The following is an 11559-nucleotide window of genomic DNA, read 5'->3' as shown; positions in this document are numbered from 1 at the left end:
AAGGAAGGGCTTTAATATTTTATCGCTGCGTTTCCTTCAAGTGAGCGCACTGCGCCTGGGCACGGTCCCCGTGAGGGAAGGGGCAGCGAGGGCACAGCCAACTTCCCAAGGAGCAAGAAAGAGTCTGGCTCCAAGGCAGACGAAAATTGGAAAAGAGAAAATAAACCACTCCGTAGCCAGTACACAGCTCCTAAGCAACTTCACTGGTCGGCTGTGGGTAGCCTTAAAGGTTTCGGGTCACTCGCAGATAGGAAAACCGAGCGATGACGAATGAGTTTCAATCTGGCAAAGTATGTAGTGCTATGTAGGGCACTGGCTGAGCAGCGGGTTCGGGTCATGAAACCGCAGCTGGATGGAGAACACCATCCCCTGGCAGAGATTTGTCTTTGAAAGGCAGAGGCAGCCTTAAACATTACAGATGTGTTTGAGAGTCGAGCGAGCCGCTGGAAGAGAGAGGTGTTCTGTATTCACTTCTTTCTTCTCCTGCCTCTGTGCGGTCTCGAGCTCCCTGAGCAAAGAAGGGATGAACTGGCAGAGCATCTGCCTGCCTCTGTGGTGAGGTGGGAGATACAGCCTCTAACTAACTTCACTAGGAAGGCAGCTCAACAGAAGCAACCTGTTTGCCCAGCAAAACTGAACTTAGGCACAGTATTTAATAGAGGAGGGAAAGATGAATGGTTTTCTACTGGGAGGAGAAATTCATTAGTTTACATTGATGTGTATTGTATAGGTGGTGACTGCCCTTTGCTGAGCAGACTTGAGTACTCAGATCAATCTTTGAAACTGGATTAAAACAGTGTTTGAAGATTCATTGCATAACTTATCACTGGTCATATTTCAATAGGATATGTGGAAACTGAGCTCTAGAGGAGCTTCACATTCTCCTGGATGGAATTCTATCAAGTATTTTACATAATTATGAAACCTTCTTTCTCAGAAAATTTAGCATAATTATTTTCTAAATAGTAAAAATTCCTTATTGAAATAGTATGTACTGTTTGCTTAGAAATAGATTTGAAAGTGCGTAATTTTTTCTGTGCATTTGTGATGCTCATAATGTTTTGGTTATTTTTTTGTGTGTATGTTGTGATGAGGTTGCTGTATAGAACAGTCCTCTAATTCACATCAGTGTTGTAAATTAATCCCCAGTGTAATACCACTGATTTATGTGGAATAATGCCAGGGAGGAACTGGATGTTGTATGTCATGATTTTTGGTTTGGTTTTTAGTCTTCAAGCTTCTGATGTTGTGAAAAGTAAAACAGTTAGTTAATTATTTAAATTGATACAGTTAACTAAAATTTATGGTTTTGCTTAATTTTTTGGGTGAGGTTTTGTTTTGTTTTACTTCTGAATGCAAAACAATGGCTAAGATAAAAGTAGGCTGAAAACATGTTAAGCATATTTTCATTTTGGTTGCTTGTTATGCATTTAGAAACCTTTTCATATAATGACTTTATACATCGTTGTATGATCAGATACATTTCTCTGAAATATAGCAAGATGGAAACAACACTTAAGAAATCACTGAAATGGGAACAGAAACATGTGAAACAGTGCCTGAAGTAAATGCTTTAGTTTTTTTGTTGTCTTTTTTTTAGTCTGACTAGATGTCCAATTGATGGAGACTGTTGATAAAATAACACTTTGTTATAATAATAATTATGATATGCCCTGGATGGATTGTGTGTGTGCTGTTGCCTTGCCTGACAGCTGCACAAGAATCCAGCAAAGGGAGAGCAAACCTTCAAAGCCTTAATGCTCTGCACCAGGAGTGGGAAGAGGGATCAGGGCTGGTGGTTGTAGGCTCTCCAACAGCATTAGCAAGGGCCGTGTTCCTTCCTTGCTCACAAGCAGAGCTTAATACACAAAGAAAAGAGCAGTTGCTTTTCAATTTATTCCTTGCCAAATGTCCCATGAACCCCAAAAAGGAAGCAGTTTTAGATGGGAAGTTGCTGATTTCAAGAGCTCATGTCCAACCCAGCACTGTGTCTTACAGGCAAAAAAATATCAAGACAAAAGACTTTAGGGAGCCTATTCCAGTTTTGGACAGTGCCTGAGACTTAATTTGGTGCTGGCAAAGAAGAAACCTAGTTTTATATCCCACTGGAAAAAACTATACCTGCATTTGCATTTGTTATTCACAGCATGAGCATCTGCAACCAACAGCAACTGTATTAAAATCCATAGCAGTCACATAAACTTCTTTTTCACCGTTTCTCCTGAGGACTGTGGACAATTCTGTTTCCTAGTAATGGTAGATAGGAAAATGATTGGAAACATACATGAGGATATATTCATTCTGTCCATTTTCTTAGATCATAAGTAGTTGAATGAGTTTCTCCCCAGGACCTACTAAAGAAAGACAAAGGTTAATCTGTGGCTTGTGAAATATATTTCAGGTCTGTTTCTAGAATCTTTCAAAATCTGGTAGGTTTTTTGAGTTGAAATGATTATCACTTTTCTAAAAAATTGTAAATTACTTTATATTCTTAAACATTCTGGAAGATCAAATTCACCTGGAATATTGCATACGTATTTAACTCATTTATGAGCTGCTTAATATCTAGGGATGGATGAGTTGTTGCAGACTAATTCTGATTGGAGAACCAGAGGTTGTTTGAAACTGCTTACCAGGAAATAATGCTTCAGCCTTTGGCAACGTGTCATGACAAATACAAAACCAGACTTTCCTTCTTAGTATGTATACATCCTATAAAAGAAATATTAAGTTCTCTGCCCCCAGTAGGGCTATTGAGCTATCATGTATGCAATGACAGATTAATTTGTCTACACAGTTAGTACATGGCCAGAATTTAGCCTGTACCTTGCACTGGTGGCTTAGTCCTGAAAAGTGCTCATAGACTTGTTACACATGTCCATTAAAAATCCTGTCTCTGTCTCTTAATGGTCAGTTAAAGGAGTAAACTTCTATGTGGTAGTGAAAAGGCTCTATCAGAGAGTACACCGAACTTTTTTCTTTTTGTTTTTGTTTTTGTTTTTGTTTTTTTTTTTTTTTGGCTCCATGCTATTAACACTCTCACCTTAGTACACGAGGATGACTTGGTTAGTGTAACATGAAATGCATTTGCAATTTGGGAAGGATGCTCAAACTCCTCTGCTGCTTAGTTTCTCACTGCCATAGAGGATTAATTAATTACCTGTTGATATGCAATAGGTTATGGCCTTCACAAAAGTTCCTTTTAACTGGAGACAGGAGACCTTGCTTCTTCCTGTGGCTGCAAGCACTGTAACATGTCTTCTGTTAGCTGACATCTTGGAGAGAAAAGGGTGAAATTTACATGTTTAATGTTTTTTGGGGGATTTTTTTTTTGGTGGTTCATGGTATCTCTCAGTACTGTTGTGTAATGCAAGACTGCCTGTGCATGCTATCACTAGTTTTTTTCTTCTGTAGAATCTAATTGGTCCTAATGGATTTTACATTTAACATCTGCTATGCAATGTGACTTAGGGGTGTTGAGAGTATTGTGCTCAACTGAAAGCTTACTGTGCTGAACTGACATCTTTATTATAAGAAGAATACAGTAATATTTCCTGAAAACTTGACGTGCTTTCTTATGTTGACACTCCTGTTTCACCTATGACAGTTTCTGTTTTCCTTTTCTCTTGTTTTTGTTTTGTCACAGGTGGCATGGATTTATGGTGCTTATTTTCCACTTGAAATCACAGCACTCTGAGATTACATTGGGTGCTGTGGAAATTGTCATAATCAAGTGATAATAATTTTGTAATCAGATGGGGAATAAGCAGTTGGAAGCAATGAAGTTTTAGGAGACAATGTGGTATTTTGACAAAACAAAACCCCAAACTCAAACAAAATGAGACCAGCAACCCCCCCAAAAAACCCCACCCAACAACAACAATGAAACCTAACCAACATTGTTTGTGTCACTGCATGTAAAATACTTTGAGGTGTTAGTTGCTCTGTAAGTGCCAAATCCAGTTCAGTATCCTACTGGGATAGTGAGGGGTTGGGGGGTCAGCAGATAACCCTAATCTGCTCTTTCGAGGGTAGAGTGGTGTGAGAGCCATCCTGCAAGTGGTTACTGTGACCGTGTCAAGCTGTTCTCCATGAATGGCTGCATCTTTTGTGGAGTTTTTAATATGTGGAGTGTATTTGTGCTATATTTTTTAATCTGGATTAAATATATGTAAGACATTGAGGAGAAAAAGGAGACCAAGATAAAAAAGAGAAGGGTATTACTTCTCCATGACACATGGACATAAATTTGGACAATTTACTTTGAACCTGAACTAGTGCCTCAAAGAGTACAGGTGGGGCAGGATGATGTGAAGGATTAAATCAGTATCACAAGCACTGTGTAGAAAAGCTTCAGACTTCTAACAGTATCACGATCTAGAAATGTTGTTTCTGACAGGACTATTGAGCAAAGCCCTTTAAAGAGATATTTTGTTGGCAGTCCTTTGGCTTTGGAAAACTGATGCAGAACTTTAGGATATTCTTTCTTATGATTCCAGCTCAACTCTTAATGCAGCTTAAAAATAAATAAATAATAGACTGATCCTTGTCTTGTCATTCTTCCAAAATATATGTTCCTGAATGCAAAGGGACGAACCAAAGTGTGCAGTCATAATTACTAATATGAGACTATTATTGTTATGCTGCCACTTGATATAACATGTGATAATCTAGTCTATTGAAACTGGTATTCTGATGTTAGTCATCATTTCAACCAATAGACTTTATTTCAGGATTATTTTAAAATATGAGATTAAAAAGAACTTTGAAAAAATTTGACTTTTTAATAAATAATGAAAATAACCTGCATTCCTCTAAAAATGGTATTAAGACACTGCTGCAGTGAAAAACTATGCCAGGAACCTCTTGATTTTTTTACACTTCAATCAAAATAAGCATAACTCAATACAATGATTTGTGATCACATTCTATCAATTGTCTCCAGTTTCTGGTCTTACTACAGTAAAATCATATTTTTAAGTATTGTGGAGCCTTTTTAATATTTAGAGCTGAGTGTTAAAAATTTTGTGTGGGATTTTAAAAATATAATCAGAGATTAACCAAGAAAATCAAGTATCCTGGATATTATATACTAGGATCAATGCCAGATAAGGAATAAGAATTGATGGAAGCAGCTCTTATTTCTGATGTCAGGAAATGGAAACACATTGGTTTTGATACTATCCCAGATTGGTACTTCTTGTGGATTACTTGGGGAAAAAAGTGACAGTGTTAGAAAAGCTGACTTTGCTGGATCTGTAGTATTTTGCAGGAAAACCGCTCCTTGGTGTCAGATCATTTCATAGATTTTCAAGGATTTATGACAGTAGTTGCAGGGAAATGTTTATTTTTCCACAGTAAGATGAGCAAATCATATTTTATTTTTTCTTTAGTGTCAACATGAAATTCTAGTTATCCACTGTTCAAGCACAGAAGTTATGCATACAAAAGCTTTCCTTTGAATATTGTTCCAGGCAGATGATTTAAAATTAAAATATTACTGCTAATAAAATATATTTTGCAATATGTTTGCTCTCTCACTATGATATGGCTGGTATTTCACTATGGCTGGTCTTCTCCTTTGTTGCAAATACCACATTCATTATACTCTGGTGAGAATTTGTGTGGCAAACAAAAATTCACAAAGATTTGCACCAAGAGGGAGTTTATTGATTGTCACATTATCCCATTTCCTGCCATAGTTCCACATTTTAACACAGGTCTCCAGAAAAAACTCCTCAGGCAGTTCTCTTGGAGGTCAAAAGCAAGATTCTGTGGGTGCGAGGAGAGAAGAGGCACAGGAGAGGCTCTTCCTGGTCCACCTGAACGCCAGCATGGCCTGGACAACGCGGCCAGAAGCAATCAGTCATCTTCTGGTGTGTTCCCAGTTTAAGGGCAAGCTCTGAATACCCAGATGGGTCGAGAAGGAAAGTGCACGGGGTGGTGTGCATCCATCTCGCCCCGCTGGGGTCCTGAGCAGCTCGAGGCTGCTGTGGTGCTTAGTGGAGCTTGCAGCCAGCTCAGCATTGCCCTACATTGTCTCAGCAACTCGGCAGATCCTGAGTGTCACACACTGCAGGAGAGGCGAACGGCGCAGCTCTGCTCTGCATTTGCTCTCAGATTTTTCTTCAGATTTTCTGTCTCCAGTTTTGGAGTACTTTACTGCTAGAGTCATGTAAGAAGTCTGTAACAGAGTTAAGCTGGCCAGGGTCATGTTTGCACGGCTTTTTCACACTCCAGACTGGTTATTTGGTTGGTGGTTATTTGACTATGATTGAAGAAAGTTGGAGGCACAATACCAGCTAAGATCCTAACCCAACAAACTGATGTTATTTTCATATCTAAGGATGATTTTCTTTCATTTCTCCTTACAAGACCTTTATTTCTTAAAGCATGTGGAGTAGTAATGCCAGTCAAATCATAGCTCTTTTATAAACTGAGCCACTGGAAGTCCAGTGGAAAATTCTTAAAAAAAATTACTAGGCAAATTTCATTTTGCTTTAGCAAATCAAATGCTTCATGATGGATTTCCTGGGGAGGTTGTTCACTCCAGCTTGATCAAACTGCATGTTCTTTTTCAGAAGAAGTAATTTATACTCTACTTAAAACTCATATTGAATAAACGTTAGGAGAAAAAAGTGCTATGTGTAAAATATTATCAGCAGAGATGAAGTACTTTCATTTAAAATCAAATGTATTATTTTTATTTTTTATTTTTAAGCCAATAATGGCCATTGCAAATTTAGCTTTTACCTCACATAAATTCAAGAATATTCAGTGAATTAATTCCTTTTTCTTTTTTTTTCTTTGACCTAAATGGGACTAATCATGTATATAAGGACTAACAGTGTGTGAAACTCAGAATCAAGTTCCATTCAAAATTGCAACTTCAGTGGGACTGAAGCAACAAATAGTCTTGTGCTAGTCCCTCACATAAAAGTGAAATTCAAACTACATGAATAGTAGTCACCAAACACTTATTTGGTTTCATAACTGTTTTTAATACACAAAATCCTGTCAAGAGTTAAGCAGTGATGAGTTGTAATTTTTATGGCAACTTTAGAAACTAATGCCATCTATTTTGGTTGCATTTTATCAGATTGTAGTAGCTAAACTTGTCATGTTTGTTACATTTTGACAGTGTAGCTTCAGAAGACATACTTAAATTAAAGAGTGCATCTTGCTGCAAGGTGCAACGCCATTCATATCATCACATCTCTAAATATTTTGGGAACTTCACCAGTAAAAACCACAGTGGTGTTAATGAGCTTCACGTTTCTAGCAACAAGCATTGAATACAATGCTTTAAAAACTTTTGTTCAAATATTATTTCTTTGTGAAATTACTTATATCTTGTCTTTCCCAGAGTTGCACAAAAGAGGAGATATGGCTTCAAAGATATGGTACACAGTGTTTGCCCATTCTTTGTGCTATGAGGTCTGCCTGGCCTTAAGCAGTGTGAAGACTGCTCTCAGTTACCACTGGTGCAATGATTCCTTCATCAATATCTTACAGCTGAGAGTAGCTAGGTCAAAATGTAGTTGTGCCCTTTCTCATTGTTCCCAATATGCCGGAACCCTGTAGCAGAGGCTCTGAGCAAAAGAGGTACAGAGACAGGAGCTGCTGCCTCTGGGGACTGCCACCGCCTCTGGGTTGGCTTTGTACTGCTCCAGTCACATACCCTGTACCTGACCTGTTTGCTGTCCCAATGACATGCACTTAGCAAATAAAGAAAACTAGAACAGCTTGTAGAATAAAAAATAATAGTACCTTCTTTTGAAGGGAATGGTACAACACTTTTTTAAAAAAATGCTGTGAATAACTCAGTCCAGAGGCAACAATTCAATTACAAGTGCAACTACATGTGGCAACCAGTGCACTGAAATAGGTATTCTGTGCACCTCTTCAGGGGTAGAAGGTGTGGGCTGGGAAACTGAGGGGAAAAATCAACATCATCATTGACTTTTACAAATGAAAGTAAATATTCCAAGTTTTCCCCTAGCATACATTCAGTTGTATTGTATTTAATATTTGCAGAGATGTTCTCTTTACATTAGCAGAAAGATATTATTCAGAAACTAAATCAGTCAGTATATTTTATTTTTTAGATAAGCAAACAACAATAACCTTCAGATGCATTTGTATCTTTTCTCTTTCATCCTTGCTGGGTTTTACTCTTTAGTATTAACAAATATTCCCAAAGAGAGAAGTGTTAGTGCTCACGGACTCCTGTCACATTTTGTTGTAAACATTCTCCTGCAACTTAAGTTAATAGTGAAATTGTTCTATATTTTATTGAGTGTAGATGTATAGAGGTTCTTTTAAGGATTACAACTCTGTCACTGTATTCCACAGAAGTTATTAAAAGTGTACTATCATTCCAAAAGCTTTGTATCAGTGAATATTTTATATATGTCACAGGGATCTGTGAAACTCATTTTATTTAATGATAGGAGCAAAAAGGCCCAGAATTGCATATATTCATGATTACACAAATAATTTTTCTGCAAAAGGGTTACCTTCATAACCTCTTACTAACAGTTTAATTAAATTAGATTCCCCCTCTTTTGTTACTCAAATCATCTTTAAAACCACCATACCTGCAAAACTATGACAGCAATGACAAATGTTCATTTTGTGTATACAGAAGTGTTATTCTTTAACACTCTCGTTCTTATTCCAAGCTTTTTCATTCTCATTGAAACTCATGAATACAAAATAATATGAAAATCAACTACAGAAGGGCTGGAAGGCAGATAAAATATATCAGTAAAATTGAGTGCCAACAATTTAATCAGTGTAATGTGTAGATAATACAGTAGAGAAAGATTAAAACTAAACAACACTTTTTGCTAGTTTTTCTTAGTAAACACATTTTCTTTCCCTTTCTTCTCACAGTCACCCTTTTATAGGCAGTCACTTCTCAGTATTGTCCTTTTCAGACAGCTGTTACTATTTCTGTTGTTAATGCCTGCTGTGGCTTTTGAGCAGATCTGAAACAAAGCAGAGGCATGGCTACTCTTGCCTTTCCATCTATTTTTGTCTCTTTCTAGTGTTTGGTAATAAAAATATCACTCATTCTGTCCTTCTAAAAATACCATTACACAGCTTTATAGAAGTGTGATCAATATTGCTGAAGCCACATGGACTTCAGGGAGAAAAAAGCAAGAACAAAATAATTTAGCTATTTATGATGCAAGATAGAATGTGACTGTTGTTAAAGCAAGGTTGTTTTTGTCCTCTTTTGATTTCAGAATTTTGGCATCAAATCCCACACCTGCCTTTCTGCCTGATTTACTCATTTGAAGTACCCCTTCTTTGGAGCAGGAATTTTCAGAATCTGTATGTGTAGTTAAGCCTTATCATATTTAAAGAGTGAAACAAAACTCTTTAAGGAATGGAGCTAAGACCACTGTAATTAGCAATCCTGCTTGGAATTTTTACTTTCCCAGGACCCACAGACTTTAATTTTCTCTGTTACCAATCCCTCAGAAAGCTGTGCTTGTTCCCCTATCTTAATGTTGTCATAGCTTGCAAACATAAATTTCTCATCTTCACACTGTCAATTTGTTTCTGGGGATGCAGGAAATGAATATAACCTCTCCAAATCTTATAGACAGAGCTAGACACAGTCTCTGTGGTTTTGTACCCCACAAAACATATGGAGTAGCAGATAATGATATCCTTTGGCTTCAAAATAACCCTGTAATTCTTTAGGATAGAAGGGACGAACTTTTCAGAAATGCTTATTTAGATATTCGAAGATTATTGGAATTTTTGAACTTTTACCTCATAACCTGGCTAAGTTTATGTCTTCATATGACTTTTAGCTGTCTAGTATTTCAGCCTCTAGTCATAACAACACTCACATTTTTATTCCTCTACTTTCAGTATTTATTTTTCCACCTGTAGCTGAAGTAGTTTGGTGTCTAAATTGGTGGAATTATGCCCCTAAGTAATTGCATCTGTGATCACATTTGATTACAGGAAGCAGAATGTGCTTGTGGCAGAGGAGATTAGGTTAAATGCTGTCTGTCTAATCAGATCCCCAGTGACTGTCTTCTGGCAGCATTTCCTTCCTAAATCCCATTTCTAGGGATGCCATGAATAAAAGCTGCATGGCCTGTGCAAGTCCATATCTTCAGAAGATGGGTTTGCTTTTCTGATTTGAGGGGTCTGACATGGACTTAGGAGCAAGGCTGAACACTGGTCACCCTTGCCAAAAGCATGTGTGGGGCTCATGGTGCTTTTGGGTGGGCTTGGCAAGGTGGGTGTAAGGCCATGGGGAACTGGAAAGTGTCTGTGCCTAGGCGTTTGCCATCCCAAGTGGGACATCTGGAATGGCTTCTGGGCGGGTTGGGGAAACCCAGTGGGTCTGTCAAGGCTCATGCAGCCCTGGGGGTGTCCCTGGGGGCCATGTCTGCACTCTGTGAATACCAGCAAATAAGCCAAGAGCTGCATCCTCCAAGGACCTCTGGCCAGGCACCATAATCACAGGTCTGCTTCAGTGCCAGAGCAGTGAGTCAGGGTGGGGTATTACACAATTTCAAAAACTTGTTATAGTGGAAAACACACAAGAAATAACTCATTGAGTTATTTTTATGCAGGAAAACCAAAGGGTTCTTGGTCAAAGGCACCAGTAAGACCAGTGTTGCATCTAACTAATATTTATGCAGTGGTACGGCACACTGTTTCTGTTCCTGCAACCATGCTGCTGAAGCAGCTTAAATCCTATAGTAACCTCAAACTTAATATAGTTAATCTAAATATTCTTTATTTGTCTGCAAACTATGGAAGGACAAAAGCAGCTGTTATAAGAAATTGATAACCTGGGATAAAAAAAAAATGGAAAAAATTATTTGCTTTTTAGACTATGGCAAAATGTTTCATTTATAATTAATATTAATGATGTATGCAAGACTTAAAGGTATGAAGGAACCTGGGGTGGTTGCTTAGCTGCATTTTCTGAACACAGTAAAAATATTCTGAACTTTGAGAAGATATCCTTTGTTTTTTGAAGATATTTTAATACATGATTTTGGAATCAGGATTATCCTTTGTCATCATAGTGAGATTACTAGCAAAAATAGTTAACCTTTTTAATGAACCATATAATGAATCACATTTGAGAATAATATGAGACTAAAATGACCTCCAAATCAATGCTTTCAATCTTGAATGTATTTTCAGAAAATCCAGTCAAGTTCACTGAAAATTTCCATCTGCACTTTGAGAACTAGGCAAGCAGCAGGGATAGACAAATTTGAATTTAGACTGCTGGTTTGGAAAATTTAGTTTTTCTTATCACCTCTGTGACTGGCAATAAACCTCACTTATTTCTTTCCTTCCTTATCCTGTGGTTATAGCGTAGGTATAGCAATCCAGAAATTGACATTTACCGAAGTTCACCTTGATTTCTAGCAATGGTTAGCTCTCATTCATTAATTTGCTTAATTAAGTCAGTTTGTAACAGTGAAAGCAATACTAGTAAAAGCTATTTACTCTATTATCAAGCAGTCATATAGCACGAGTGTTGCAAATTACGAGATAATTCCTGCT

The 11559-nt window shown here is 37.6% G+C and overlaps 1 protein-coding gene across 1 annotated transcript in view; it reads left to right on the top strand.

The window, feature by feature from the left end:
• The window catches only part of KCTD8 (potassium channel tetramerization domain containing 8), a 93828-nt gene that overhangs the window by 765 nt on the left and 81504 nt on the right, over window positions 1–11559 (top strand). The gene's annotated exons all lie outside the window — the stretch shown is intronic.

This window comes from Corvus brachyrhynchos, unplaced genomic scaffold (assembly GCF_000691975.1).
Source record: "Corvus brachyrhynchos isolate BGI_N302 unplaced genomic scaffold, ASM69197v1 scaffold17, whole genome shotgun sequence".
In the NCBI taxonomy this organism is placed as follows: domain Eukaryota; kingdom Metazoa; phylum Chordata; class Aves; order Passeriformes; family Corvidae; genus Corvus; species Corvus brachyrhynchos.
The sequence above is the reverse complement of the archived record's forward strand: the minus strand, read 5'-3'. Positions and strand labels throughout refer to the sequence as shown.